At 39.1% G+C, this 9,867-nt stretch overlaps 1 long non-coding RNA gene across 1 annotated transcript; it reads left to right on the top strand.

The window, feature by feature from the left end:
- The first annotated feature begins 207 nt into the window (after positions 1-207).
- On the top strand, positions 208-3,356 carry LOC122993174. Its single transcript, XR_006406354.1, has 3 exons — positions 208-352; positions 2,762-2,870; positions 2,964-3,356. It is a non-coding gene; the product is annotated as an uncharacterized LOC122993174 (long non-coding RNA).
- Positions 3,357-9,867: the final 6,511 nt, after the last annotated feature.

Consider the following 9,867-nt stretch of genomic DNA (forward strand, 5'->3'; position numbering starts at 1 on the left):
GCAGAGAAAGGGAAAGTGGACCTGTTAACAGCATTTTCAGTCTCTGTTAGAGAGCACTACTCCCATTACACAGAAGTATATACAGGTGGGTCAAAAGATCCAGAACATCAGACAACTGGGGCTGTTTTTTCACTTTCAGACAGGAAAGTTGTTGGAATGAAATGAACTCCAAATTATCTGGGAGTCTACTCAGTGGAGATGCTCTTGGCTCTGCGGTGGGTAGAGGAGAATAAACCAGGAAATACTTTAATCTCTCTGATTCAGTTTCAGTTCTCAAGAGCCTGAGATCCTTCAACTCCAGCCGCCAAGATACTCTGTTCAAAGTATTACAAGTCCAGACTCGTTCAACAAGGTATGTCAGCTGGATTTATGTGGGTTTCGCCACATGTAGGTCTGAGGGGAAACAAGGAGATGGACAGATTTACAAAACAAGCTTTACATAAAGACACCATAGATTTACAAGTCCGATTAAGCAAATCGGAGGTCAAGGTAATAGTTTGGAGTAAAGCAATAGAAGAGTGGTAAGGGAAGTGGAACATTGAAATAAGGAAAAAGTTTCTACACAGCTTAAACAACAAAGTCAATTCAACAGTAAGAAATATAGGTAGGTCAAGGAAAGAAGAGGTCATTTGCAACAGAATAAGGCTGGGTCATTCCAACTTAAACAGCATACTCAGTATAATAGGAAAGCATCCAACCGGTTTATGTGAGCACTATGAGGCTGAGGAGACTATTATGTATGCAATTATAGTTTGTACTAAGTATGATCGAGAAAGGCAATATATGAAGGAAGAACTTAGAAAGACTGGAGTTCAGGAATTCAGCATTAAAACTTTAATGAACTTGCCAAGTGGGTCAAGCAGTAGAGTTTTCTTTCAGTTTATTGGACAGACAGGATTAATGCATAGGATTTAATCTCTGGTCCACACTCCGAAGCAGAGAATGGTGGTAATGCACCTAATACGCTGGTGCTAACCGCCGTTAAAAACCAAAAAGAAGAAGAAGAGAGAGGCGTGGCCCTGTGGATGTATAAGATGTGGATACAGCGCCACTGCTCACCCTTACTTCTAATTTTGCCCAGTGGGACCTTACTGTATTGCAGTGTAAAAATTCCCTGCGGCCCACAAAGCATTTTGTCCACCGTTATAAAAGGGACGTCTGTATAACTGTTGACAGGACAATTCCAACTGCAAATAAGGTCAATTATGACTGTTTGCATTATGAATTTTTGATCCTTGAATGAAATTTATAACTTTCCTCGAACAATTTAAAAATCTGTGGCGTCATCGCAATGGAAAGTCTATGGCCAGTAGGAACCTGGGGGCGGGGCCAGCGGGAGAAACTAATTTATGTTTTTTTTTAAGTAATTGTGCTGATCGTCTGCAATTAATGTGTAACTAAATTGGTTCAGTTTGACTTTTTAGTCACAAGTCAGTTGCAAATGCCACTGAAGGCATGTGATTTTACCTATCAATCAGGTGCTAGCTCACATGCAAACATTCCAGCTAGCTAGTTCATGCTCTATATAATGCAACATCCCTGCATCTGAAATAACTGTATACCAGATAATTGAGGGGAGCTTGCTCAAAACAAACTTAGTCTGTCTTAGAAAAGATTACTGTCTTTATTGTCCCCGTTGGTAGCAGATAGATGCATGATAAATGCATGGCACAAAGTAATTACATTCAGCTAACGAGACATGATATGACCTTAAACTACATTCTGTGACCAATCAGATTCTCTGACCTGAATAGGAGTTTCTATCATATTGCCACAGGAAACAGCGCTATCCTACTGTATCCAAAACTGTATTTTGATAAGTGTTGTATTTTGAAAAATGTTGCCTCAGTTAAGGTAGGGTCACAACTTTTGATACTTGTCTAAATTTGTGACCAAATCTGAATATTATCAGGTCACAGTGGGTTTACAGCTATCAACTTTACTTAAATTCAACTTAAATTAAGTTGAACTTAAAAAAACAAAGACAGAGAATGTTAAAGTATGATTAAAAACATTGCAGGTGCCATATTGGCCTCAGGTTCAGGTTCCCTGTTATTGCTGATTTAAGATTATAGCCGCACAGAACATGCATGATCCCCATTAGTGCTTTCAGATTTATAGGCACAAGTGTTCAGGGACCAGTTTGAGAACACTCATAACCTGTTAATACAGAGTCCTGGTTGTTTTGATCAGTGTATACACACAGCTTATTCCTCTTTAACCTTTGTGGTAATTTACTCTGCATTTAGCTAAATGTTAATTTCAGTGGCAACAGCTAAAAAACATGGTTACAAAACTAATCCTAGCTCATCCGTTTGTTTTTTTATGTTTTTTTCAGGTACATCAAACTACCTTTCTATTACCATTGAAATATTTTAAATCCAACAGTTCTTTTAAGAGCCAGTTTCTTTTTCCTTCTCTCTGTTACACTCATTTCATGGTCTCTCATAGCTTTTGCTTTGTCTCTCATTGTGTTTCTCTCCTCCCTCTTTGTCTTTATATGACCTTTGACTTCATCCTTTCTTTCTTTCTTTCTTTCTTTCTCTCTTGAGTCATTCAGACCTGAGTCATTCAGACAGCTGGCTGGAGGCAGGGATATGATAGCAGATGAGTTGGCAACAAAAAAAGTTTCTTTTTTTGTACATTATTTCTCCATTATGGCATTTACCCAAATTTTATAAGAACACACTTATGCACACACCTGAAAAGGATGTGTGTGTCCCAGTAAATGCAAATATATCATCTTTGTTTTTACTTTTAGCCTTCAAAGAAAAGAAACCAAAAGGGGACTGAAGGCTCAGATGTTTCCTGGAGGAAGAGGGACCAGGATGGGAACATCATACTGCAGCACTTTAGGAAGAATCGTTCTGGTCAGCAAAATATAATTTATACTGTTATTCACAAGTTTTAATGCTGTTGGTCAGCAGTAATGTTTCCTACATCATTATGTTTTGTGTCTGCAGTTAAACCTGCTGGCACTAGGGAACTCCAAGAAGTTAAGGAGCTGCAGACAAGTGAAATTCCTCAAGAGGTCCCAAGTCTTAGTACACATATTGAATTGTGAAAGTTTAAATACAGTCAACCTTCCTCTTTCAATTAAAGATGTCAAATACCTATTCCACTCCCATCCATAGTGGTGGTGAATGAAAGTGGCCAGTATTAACTTAGTAGATGTCCTCACCATGTTTTCCTGATGTGCACTACTACAAGCGTTGCTGCCTTATCGTCAGTCATTTAAAATGTAAATTATCTTACCAAACAGACTTTTCACAATTCACTCAGTTCTTCTGATAAATTTGGCATTATGTTTCACACAGCAGAACTGACTTAATGAAATGACACGTTATAAAAATTGTGTGGAGGTGTTTCACAATGTCAAACAGTACATCTTTTGCCTTCAGGTCTTTTGCTTTCTTAGTGTTGCTGGCTCATGACTGTAGGTTTTGGAATTTCTGTGTCTGTCTTTCATTGCTTTTGGCGTGTTGAGATAGTTGTGCCCTCTCAATAAAAATCAGTTACTTCTTCGAATATTGCACTGGGCAGATGTGATTTCAATTTCTGGAGTAAGCAGTCAGCCTCTCTATTCAAAGCTTCAATAGTGAAATCGACCTGGCTCACTCTTTCATTCAGTAGCTGGTTGTGCACCTTCTCTAGGATCATTCCAGCTCTGTGGCCTTTCACCATAGAAAAAAAGACGTAGGCTGTTTGGTATGAGTCTGTGTTGTGTCGGCATCTCAGGTTAAACCGTAGGTGGTTTCTGGTTATCCAAGGAGGGCTGAATCAAGGGCAACTGGATTTGGCTGCAGATACTGGAAGATGTTTCACTTCTCATCCAAGGGGCTTCTTCAGTTCTAACTGACTGGCGGAGTGAATTGCTTTCTAAAAAAAATGTTATTTTAAAAAAGAATAAATTCAGAACAGGATTAGTTGGGATTAATTGATTTGTATATTAAATATAACTACATTTTGTTTCTAGAGCAGCAACAACAAAGTCACTACATAAACTCAATAATATCTCACTGGAAACAAATGTGTCAATAAAATAAATAATATTCCTCACATCAAAATACTGTGTGAAGTTTAGAGAGAATGAAATATCAGTATCAGTCTTTCCTGCTGTCCTCTGTCCTCCTCCCTCTGCTGCTGATGTGATTCACTACCTGCAGGTACTGGTAGACTGGCGTCTCTCAGCCAGTAGCTAAGTTTACAAGATTTTGCCACATTTTAAGATTAGTGGCAAACTCAGACAAGCAGTTAGACTACATATAGACAGCTTTCATGTTATTAGCTTAACCAGCTTGCTGTGGTTGTGTAAAACATACCAGTGGTGGATGAGAGACTGCAGGCAAAGCAGATGAAAATATTGCTTTTCTACATGTTTATGCTTGTTGAATGGGTGATTTGATAAATTACTCTTATTGACTTTTTAGTTGTGAAGCTTTTATTGCAATTACAGTAACAAGAGTCAAGTTGTCATCAACTAAAGTAAAATGTTATCTTCACTTCACCTGGTTCACTGTCTCCACTCTCTCCTCCTCCTTGTGTGTGTGTGAGAGAGAGAGAGAGCTGAGCCCTGCCCTCCATCAAACCAACACAGAGGGAAAATATCCTGTGTTCTTATAATTTAACAACCGTTTTTCATAATTAGCTGAGATGCAAGCCGCCAATTAAAGCTGGGCGAGCTGCATGAAACTTGCGAGCCCTGCAATGAAGAACACTAGATCTATGGTGGAACATGTTTAAGTGTTTTGATTTTGTCACTTCTGTTCTCTTTTCCAAAACAGTGGTGAGCCTCCGCTTGAAGAGGCGACTTTTTGACCAGGTCATGCTAGTCAGGCGTATGGAAGAGGAGAAATTAATAATCATGAAGGAGATGACCCAGCATTGCCAATATTGTCAGGGTGTAGCAGGGATGAGTGGACCCAAATGCAGAGAGCAGGACTGAAGAAAACGACTTTATTTCAGTTGAGCATTCAAGCAAAAGCTGACGGGACAGGCATACCTCCAAACGGAACAGACTTGACAAGACAAAAACAGGTATAACGAATGATCCAACAGAGACTGAACAGAAAACCAGGACTTAAATTGTAACTGAACTAACGAGAAGATGAGGTACAGGTGGGGAAATGGGTGGAGAACTCAGGAGAAGGGAGTGAACAGACAGGGAGCTGATTGGCTGGGGAAACACAGAGATCAGGGCAGGGCTGATGAGGCTAACACAGGGCAGGTGTGGGGAAAACTGAGCAGGACAGGGCTAATGAGTCCAAATGCAGAGCAGGTGTTGAGGAGGACATGGACACACAGGGGAAACACAGAACAACAGAAAACCAAAACCCAGAAAACACAATACTCTAAATAAAACCCATACCAACCTGTCCAAGAACCACCATGAACCTAAACCCAAGAATACAACACGCTAGGCTAAACAACAAAAGGCAATCCAAACCCACCACCCAAATATAACAAGAAAACCCATATGACCGGAAAGACTAAACAGGAATCAAACCAGGAAACCCCAAAGAACAGAAAAACACAAAGAGACCAAAAAACACACAAAGTCCAGGCAGGGCGTGAAAAACATTGGAGAAACTGGACAACATCCTTTGTCAGACTAAAGAGGACATTAAGAACCATAGTATCTTCCACAAATATTTTTTTGTAAGGAGGGTTCATTCCCAGTGACTGACATTTTTCCAAACCCTAATTATCTGGCAAAATGTAAAAATATATTGATGCCACTGAGCAGTGGGATATTATGTTCTGTAATGATTGCATTTTTTCCTCAAATCTAAAAACCTTTTTTAGTCATAAATCTAGTTGTTTTTTGGAGCCTCAGAGGTGGACATTCAAACTGCATTACATGTTACCAACTTAAGTGTTGATTAAAAGCTGCTTAATTTTCAATCTTATTTTTCTTTACTTTTTACCTGAGCTTCTCCCAGAGAACTGACAGAAGAGGGATACAGGGGGCTGCACTGCTGTCTTTTACACAAGCAGCACTTTCTGCAGCAGAAACTGAGCACAGTCACCAGCAACTGCACCCGTGTTGACACAGACTCCTCTTTTTCATGTTGGAGGAAGACATTGTGAAGAGGAAAGTGAACAGCAGTCCAGAACTTTCAGAGGAAGAATTGTAGAGACTGTACTGTATACAAAGATTTACATTATAGAGGACTGAATTCATGCTCAGCTGTGGGCTGATGGAGTGCTGTAGCTGTTATCCATAAAAGTAGAGTAAATGGTTGCATTTTTATAGCGCCTTACAATGCTTCTGTGGCTCATTCACACCATGTGTTTACGCTCACACTCACACAGCACCTTGTACAACCATCGGGAGCAATTTGGGGTCAGTATCTTGCCCGAGTATTAGTCCGGTCCTTAAAGTCCCCCTCCACTCAAAAATGTGTTTTTCTTCCTTTTTCTTCAGTTGGATGTTTGAGCTTCACTGTGTGGAATGACATATGTGCAGAGTTTGACATTAGAAAGTTGTTTTCACATTCATCCACTGCAAGTGGAAAATTTCTCTGTGCTCATTGAAAATCAGATTTGAAGTGGTGGGCCTACGAGCATGATTTGTGAAATTACACTAGTTTGGTGGCAGTTGGTCCAATATTCAACTTACACAAGTGTGATGTGGAAACTTGAAGCCTCCAGTGCACAAACACAGAGAATGGGCTTTACATTGAAGGAGGACAAATATTGTGTCTAGTAGTTAAACTTCTGAAATGAAAAATATTTATATATTCATAGATTCTGGATTTTTCAATGAGGGACAAGGACACACACACACACAACGATGGAGTGTTTTATTGGATGATGTGGCTCAATATTGAGTAAGGAAGACTCTATGTTTTAAGAATGATGATTTCATATTAAATAACCTCAGCCACATATTCATAGTCATATTAAACTTAAATCAAAATTTTAAAATCTATTTACAGAATGGAATAGTAATAGTTTTAAAACAGGATACAAGACCAAAGACTTTGGGCCCTATCTTATGCCCGGTACAAAGCAGTGCCAAGCATGATGCAAGTGTCTTTGTTAGTTTAAGACCGACGCAGTTGTCATTTTCCGTCCAGCACCCACACTGTCTAAATAGCAAATGCACTTGTGCCCATCTGAGTGCCTGTGGGTGTGTTGGTCTTAAAGTGAGGTGTGGTCAGGCGCATTGTTGGTGCATTGCTGTCTTGAGGCAGCAGAGAGCGATTGAGCTATTAACCAACAAAAACCTGGTCTGAATTCGATGGCACAGTGTTTCACTGTTATTTTAAAGGCACATTATCAAGACAGTAATTATGCACCTACATAGGCGGATGCACAAAATTCACTCTGCTTGTTACACACACATGGAAGCGCAGCAGCGCACAAACATGCAAAACATGACAAATAAAAGGATTACAATGTGAACGATTATTATTGTGTCCATCAACATAGTTTAAAAAATACATGTCATAATGCTTAGTCATAATATTTATCAGAATTAACTAATCACAGTGATAATTATTTGATCACATTGTGGCAAAACATGTAGGTATTTAAATAGACAGACAATAACAGATCAGACACAGATCGACTTTCCAGCTGCATCAATACATGATGACATGAGGAAATGAGGTGAGGTGAAAACAATGATTAAACTAAAGGAGGAAATAAATCTGCACAGCTTCTCGCTGCTGCCAGCAGCAGGAGCAGAACCTTGGAGAGCTGATCGAGTCCTGATAACTGTGTTGATGGTTCTTCACATGATAAAAATTAATGATTTAATTTTTGAACAATATTTAACAAATATTCTTTAACATTTTTGAGAGAAAAACCATCAGGTGTCCATACTTTCAGCAATTAAAACCCTGCTGATTTGACCTATTACTCCATGTCTGAACAAAATGATTTTAAAGAAACCAAAGCTGTAATTTAAAAAATAAACCTTTTCAAAAACCAAACGAAAATAAATTCACAACAAATTAATGAACAGGATCTTAAACTGGTGGTCTGGGGCTGACCATGGGAGGGTCCAGGAGCAGCAGGGGCCAGTGTGCTCGTTATGGATCGTGCGCTTTCACTTTGAGATCCATGTGCATTCATAATAGCAATCCGCCAAGGTGCAAGCACACCTGGCCTTTAAAGGGAATGAGAGATGACACTCTGATTGGTTTATTGAATGTTACACCCAAAACACACCCATGATTAATTAGGAGACTATGGACAACCCCTTTCAATCATGCGCCTGTCGCATTGACCATTTTTTCCGCTGTTAAAATAGCAAAAGTGGATTTGGACACACTCTAAATACACTTACACCATGCGCTTCAGACCATGCATTTTAGATTGTTAAAATAAGGCCCTAAATGTGACAGGTGCATAAATAATTAAATTATGTAATTGTGGAGATTGAATGCAATGCACAATGTAAAGTCCAGTTTGATGAAATATATGACAGTGACAAGTGCAGGGATTAAATGAGGGATGTGAAATGTATGTCCAGTTTGATAACCCTGTCTTCATCCTGTTTATATGGCCATAGTGCAAGATTTGATGCAAATTTGCAAAGGCAGGTTAGGGTTAGAGAAGGGCATTGTGTTGTGGGTGGACTTGGCACTTTCCACTACTGTTTTGGGTTGTTTGCTGTGGGTGGGCTTCATTCCATCTCAGCTTGCTGCCAGATGGCTGCAATCACAAATCCAAACGCTACTATCTCTGTTAACAAAAGGTATTTTATAGCCTGTGATTGTAAAATGGGAAGTTACTCATTTAATTTCATGTTTCCAAGAATATGTGGCTTTATGCTTGTATGCTTGTATTGGCTTATCAGCTTCTATATCTGATTCTGATTGAATGGGCTATGTCATGCTGACATATAATACCCCAAAACCAAGAATCAAAGAGATACAAAAAATCTCCAGGGTTGTGTCAATAGTAGTGTATGCATTCTGTCAGAAGCCTATTGGATATGCTTATATGCCTAGGCATTTTTGCAGCCTGGCTTCTTCCCTAACAATAATAAAAGTGATCAAATGCCTGTGGCACTTTGTTGACAAGTGGCCATGGTACAGGCAAAGCAGGATATAAAGTCCATAATAATAAATAATAAAAGTAAGGTTCATGCACAAATCATTCAGTCATACTGTTTGCTTTTGTTTATTTGCACACAATTATCAGTTACACCAAGAGATAAGGTCCTCAGCCAATAAAGTAATGGCGGCTAAATAAGTTGTTTGCAATTTGTTGTTTATAGCCTGTGTGCTCTGAGGTCATCTGAGCCAGAGGGTCAAAGGGGCTTCCAAGCATGCAGTATCCTGACATAACCAGAAAAGGTTAGTTATTGTGTGCATATTGCATACTAAACATTATTATTGTCGTTATTTTAATTGGCAATTATTATTATTTCTATGTGAAAGCAATTTGATTAAGGATTTTGCTTAAGAAATGCCATTGTACAACAAAAAAAAATCTCCAAATGAGGCCCTGGATGTATTATAGATAGATAGATAGATAGATAGATAGATAGATAGATAGATAGATAGATAGATAGATAGATAGATAGATAGATAGATAGATGGCATTCATTGAAATACTTTACATAAGCAGCAGGACCTCTCCTGTCTGAGACACAAAACATAAATTTCACAATAGGCCAACTAAATGTCTTCATCCCATTTATGTGGCCATGGTGCAACATTTGATGCAAATGCAGGTTAGGGTTAGAGAAGGGCATTGTGTTGTGGGCGGACTTGGCACATTCTACTAGTCTTTTTCATTGTCTGCCGTGGGTGGGCTTCATTCCATTTCAAATTGCCGCTGGTCGGCAGTCACAACTATCTGAATCCAAACACGTGAGGTTGCTCATTTAATTTTATATTTCCAAGA

This window comes from Thunnus albacares, chromosome 12, assembly GCF_914725855.1.
Source record: "Thunnus albacares chromosome 12, fThuAlb1.1, whole genome shotgun sequence".
Classification (NCBI taxonomy): domain Eukaryota; kingdom Metazoa; phylum Chordata; class Actinopteri; order Scombriformes; family Scombridae; genus Thunnus; species Thunnus albacares.